Consider the following 6,264-nt stretch of genomic DNA (forward strand, 5'->3'; position numbering starts at 1 on the left):
GTTTTTTTGTAACGCGCTATGTTCAATTGAACCGTTTGGCTTGGTTGTCCTTGATTAATGTTACCTTGTGCTTGAATCTGGTTATGACGGAGAGTAAGAAAAATTTTCGTGTAAGAGAGGATTGACGTGACTACACAAAGTGCTACAAAAATGCAGATACATAACGCGTGTATAAGTTCATTCCAAAGTATCATTGTCGCTCCGGCAGTGGAGAAAACCCAAGAAACTACCACAATGAGATACAGTCGCTTTAAAGTTACAACTTGTCTGTATCTGAGTCCTAATAACAGGGCGAGAAGCCTGTCCACGCTTATTGCAGTCAGTGTAAACAAAGATACTCCGGACAAAATATGGCTTGTATTGTTGAAAACAGGCCATACGTAGCGGCAAAAATTCCGTCGTTCTTTCAGTGCAGATATAAGAGAAATAATAGAGAGAGGTGCTGCAATGAGGCCAACACAAAGATCAGTTGTCGCTAAGTTGCGGAACAAAAGTTTGGACGGCGCATGAAGTGAAGTCTCCTTCTGAAGAGCAACTAGGATCAGAGTATTCCCCAGAAATGCGGTAATGGCCACAAAACCATTTAGCGCTAAAAGGACTATCAAATGGTTATGGACTTCTCCAGTAAATTCTGTTGAACACGCCAGGTCTTCGAATGAGGTTTGCTTTGGATCTTTAGTTAAGTTTGTGATCGTCATGTTGGTGCCGTGCAAAACGAGATAAATTTGAATCGTTGCTTTGTGTAAGTCTTTATATGAAGTTTTTAAGAAGCATCTGGTTTTATCAGAAAGGAAGCTAAGTGGAAAATAGAAAGATAAGGATAGTATCATTGAAAATGCATTAACTTTTAAAAAACTTACAATCCACTAGAAAAATCTATTTGCTAAAAGTCCTTCAACCACTCATAATCTTAATGCACCTAACGCTTAAGAAAATTCATTCACTATAGACATCTTTCTGTAAAAGGTAATTAACAGGAAGATGCGAGAAGATGACAGAACAGGAGAGTTGTTTAAGCCTCTTTATCTCTGTTACATAACTAAAGAGGAAGATCCAATTTACAAATCAGCGAGTAATGTTTTGACTTCTGTCGAACCTGTGCAAACTTATTAAAAATTATGCTCCCAAGAAATAAACTTCCTTTCTCTTTTGTTTATGGTATGGTTATCAGAGCTACAAAAACGTGGAATAAAAGAAAAAGAAACTAGAAAGGAATATAGAGATAGAAGACACAAGTCAAACCTCTTTGTTGATGAACAGTTTAAAGAGTCATGTTCGCTTAATTCCTATGTTTACGTCAGCGTACGCGTTCTTTAAACTCGTTAACGGGAGTTGTAATCAACCACCTAATAGTAACTCTGTGCGCCAAAGCCCTTTCCGTCAGCTACTTGTAAAAAGACGTAACAGAGCTTATTCAGTAAACGATCCCAGTATAAACTTGACAACAGAAAAGCACAATTAACCTGACACATAAAACATCACCCGTGTATGGTCTTTCCGTTTTAAAGTTGTCATTCTCTAAAATTCAATTAAATATGGCGGCAAACGTCGTCTTAAGAAAATATTAGACGAATGGTATCTGCCGGACTGATATAAACTACGTCACTACATATTAAAAGTTAAACAAGATGTGACTTATGTACTTTTTTTCTTTCCGTCGTCACTGAACAAATTTATAAATAATAAATAGCTAAATGTTAGGAAAAAAAATGAAGATAATCGAGATTAATTGATAATCGAGCTTTAAAAAAAAAAACCACAATCCTACAAGTATTATACTATGATACAGAAGTGCTGCGTTTTCTTTGAAACGAAATAACTTTGTCAGTTAAGGATAACCATAATATTTTATTAAAGCTTTCATAGAACGAAATGACAAGAATCCGCAAACTGAAACGTTGCGGAAACGCGCGACAACGTCGCGGAAACACAACGGCTAACACGCGTTACCAGTAGCGGATACATATCGTTTATTCATGTTTCCGTCGCCAACCAGATGACCCAACCAGATTAAATGAAGATAAAAGCATGTATTGATCTTACATTTATATGGTCAGCAACCTACAAAACAATTGCAACTTTACGATTAAAATGACATTGAAACACGCATTAACATGTCAACCTTGAGCAACGTCAGGTTTTCCGTAAATCTGTTGACAGAAACGTAACGGAAACAGAAAACAACGGAAATCTAACAACATAAATGGAACGGAAACGCGTGACACATACCAAATGAATTTGTTCTGTGCGTTTCCGCAACATGGAAATGTGACATAAATGAGCATTTTTATGTATCCGTCAGGTTTAAGAAATACAGAAACTTGATTTTCGTCCTGTGTTTATATAGCTTTGTTAAGATCTTCTGCCGTCCTACTAATTGCTACAATGACATCCAAGAACTGCACAGTACAGTACAGTAGCTTTATTAATTCTGTACAAGTACTATTATGAGGTTTTTTTTTATAATCTCATCGAAAACAAGAACAAAAAGAAACAAATTTACAATTTTGCTTCCTAAGCTAAAAAAATATTACAGACATATATTTCATATTTTTGATTGGAGTTTTATGCCGCCAGCTAATTACAAAACGCTACGAATTTATATAATTTGAGAAGCAACACAAGTAGCTCTACCTGTAAATTTATTGATCTTTCAAAGTTTAATTAAAACTCTGGAAAGTTGTCTTGATTCATTTTTACCAGTTTGAATTTTTTGCATACATTGGTGCATGAAGATCGACTGTAATTTTATCGCTGCTGATCAAGCACGTGAACAGTTGTGGTATAGGAAACATGATCACATGTTGAAGTAATTTGGTTGCTAAGTAACGCTTTCGCATGCCCCAAACAACACCTGGTTATTGTGCCCTTTTTTTTTTCAATTCTTTTTGCAGTTTTGGTTTTCTCCTGTTTTACTTATTTTTTCTTTTCTCTCTTCGTTCGCTCTTTCCTTCGTTTGCATTTGCAGCAGATCAAACGAAATGTAGACTGAGCTGAATAAATTTAAAGAAAAGAGATCATCAAGCAATTTTATTTATAACTTGTAGTTTAATTGGGGGCTTCACACTAGAGCTTGTAAGTATAATCTAAGTGCACTTGAAACCTACTTTGAGTGTGAAGGGGTAGAACCTACCAACTTGAACTTTACTTAGTGACCATGGAAACGTTGGTAGTTCAAAGAAGCCGAAGTACCCCGCCAAGTATGGCCAACACCACACTTGAGAACGTACTTGACCAATAGGAAAAGGGACGCCAACTGAAAGCCACGTGCTGCGGTGCCAAGACAGATAAACATTTTGCCGTAAACTGAAATTAATCCAAAAAAAATCAAAATGAATGGCTGGAGATACGCCTCGCAGTTTGAGGACTCCATGGAGCAGTCTTTTATATAAGTTAACATAAAAAAGAAGGAAAAGCCGATACAAATAGTTAAACTTACGATCTTATTTGAATTTCATCTTTACAGACAGCCTGAACCATCGATTTTTAGTTCAGAAGATGTTCTTTTGTTTTGTCGCCAAGTACTCGCAAACAATGAAGTACCTGTGCATTTCCTGTAATGTTAAAACTCTCTGAGGTGAAATTAAAGACAAAATAAAGAGTAAACGACATAAAACGTTTTTCCGTTGCAAAGGCTCCATGATTTTCCGGCGAGCAATCGCATTTCTGATTTTACCGCGAACAATGATTGACAGTTTGTGCTTCAAGTGTATACTTTGTCACCAGGTGTGAAGCCAAGTTTTCTAAATTGCGACTTGAGATTTTTAAGTGCACTTGAATCAAGTACTTACTTGAAACTAACTTAGCTTGTAGTGTGAAGCCAACAAATGTCACAAACAACTACCCAATGACTGTTAACTCTTAAGCTTTTGTTTAACAGTCGTAAAATTAAAATAGAAATACATCTTTTCCTCTAATAATTAAGAGACGGATTTGCTTTGACAAAGCAAAAACGAAAACCTCACAATTTTAATTTATTAATAGTTAAATTCTATCTTTATCCCTGGACTGTAGAGTGGTGCACTAATTTTGCTCTCTCGAATTTCGGAAACTAGCTGATAGCCAATCTAGATTGGAATTTTTGTTGTGGTTGGCTTAACACTTCTCAACCTTCTGTCGACTTCCTTTGCCAAAGTAGCTCGTTTGTTTAGATGACACATGCAATTGATACTTGTACAGTGTTTTCCCCTTCCACTCGCTGAGTTATAACAATTTTAGATGAACACAATTGTTTATCTTACCATCTATTTAATAAACAGTATTTTACTATTATACAAAACTCACAAAGTGCAACTGAAAAAGCGCGGTACTTCAGCTATATATTTTACCATGCTTCAATAGAAGCATTAAATAGTAAGAGATTATTGTAAGAATTAACTCGATCAACACGCAAGTCCCCTGAGTGTGACCTTTACTGCTTGTCTCACTCCTTTAATCTTCCAACAGTAAAGAAGCGGGTTCAATGACGAGTTAAGGAAAATCAAAGTTCCTGAGTAAAAGCTAGCGACTAAAAAGAATGACGACACTCCTCTTTGAAGGCTCAAAACCTTCGCGATAACAAATGGTAGATAACAAACAACTAACGCTACCTGCACCCAAAGTGCGCTGGACACTGTTTTTTTGTAACGCTCCATGTTCAATTGAACTGTTTGGCTTGGTTGTCCTTGATTAACGTTACCTTGTGCGTGAATCTGGTTATGACGGAGAGTAAGGAAAATTTTCGTGTAAGAGAAGGTTGACGTGACTACACAAAGTGCTACAGCAATGCCAGCACACAAGGCGGTTATACGTTCATTCCAAAGATACATTGTCGCTACGGCAGTGGAGATAACCCAAAACACAATTACGATGAGATATATACGCTTCAAAGTTACAACTTGTCTGTATCTGAGTCCTAATAACAGGGCGAGACACCTGTCCACGCTTATGGCGGTCAGTGTAAACAAAGACACACCACACAAAATACAGCCTCTGATATTGAAAACAGCATATACGTAGGGGCACACATTCCATGGTTCGTTCAGGGAAGATATACGATAAGTAACAAAAAGAGGTTCTACAATAAGACCAACACAAAGATCAGTTGTCGCTACTCGGCTGGGAACAAAAGTTTGGACGGCGCATGAAGTGAAGACTCCTTGTGAAGAGCAACTAGGATCAGAGTATTCCCCAGAAATGCGGTAATGGCCAAAAGACCATTTAGGGCTAAAAGGACTATCAAATGGTTATGGACTTCTCCAGTAAATTCTGTTGAACATGCCAGGTCTTCGGATAAGGTTTGCTTTGGATCTCCAGTTAAGTTCGTTAACGCCGTGTTACTCCCAAACAAAACGAGCTAACCTCTATCGTTGCTTTACCTAAGTCTTTATAGAGACTGAGCTCATTAAACTTTAATCTGTCTTAAGAATTCTTGTCAGTGTGAAGCACCTAGTTTTTGTTTTTTGGAAAGGAAGCTGAGTAGAAATTTAAAAAATAAGGAAAACATCATTGAAAATGTATTAATTTTAGGAAACACAGTTCAGTAGAATAATCTATTTCTTGTAAGTCCGTATACCACGGAACCATAAGGTACCTAACGCCAGAAGAGTATTTATTCATTGTAGATATGTTTCTATAAACGGTAATTAACAGGAAGATAGGAGAAGATAACACAACAGGAGAGTTGTTTAAACCACATTATCACTCTTAAATAATTAAAGAGGAAGTTCCATTTAACATTTGCATTTAACTTTAAACTATCTTATGGCTTTTTTAAGAATCATCTGGTTTTATCAGAAAGGAAGCTAAGTAGAAAATTGAAAGATAAGGATGTTATAATTCAAAATGCATTAACTTTTAAGAAACGTCCAATCCACTAGAAAAACCTTTTTCCTAAAAGTCCTTCCACCACTCAATATTAATGCACCTAACGCTCAAGAATACTCATCCACTATAGACATCTTTTTGTAAAAAGTAATTAACAGGAAGATGCAAGAAGATGACAGAACAGGACAGCTGTTTAATCCTCTTTATCTCTGTTACATATCTAAAGAGGAAGATCCAATTACAAATCAGCAAATAATGTTTTGTCTACCATAGGCGTACGGGCAATTTTTTGCCAGGGGAGGCGGTGAACCATTTGCCCAGAAAATTTTCGTAAGTTGCCCAATTTTTAAGAAGCAGTCGAAAAGAAACGAGGGTTATACGATGCACTAACATTAGGCCTATGAAGAGAAAATATTCTTACATATGAATCTATCCGTATGAGCTCATAAAACACGTTGC

Source organism: Pavona decussata, unplaced genomic scaffold (genome assembly GCF_977016875.1).
Source record: "Pavona decussata unplaced genomic scaffold, jaPavDecu1.1 SCAFFOLD_26, whole genome shotgun sequence".
In the NCBI taxonomy this organism is placed as follows: Eukaryota; Metazoa; Cnidaria; class Anthozoa; order Scleractinia; family Agariciidae; genus Pavona; species Pavona decussata.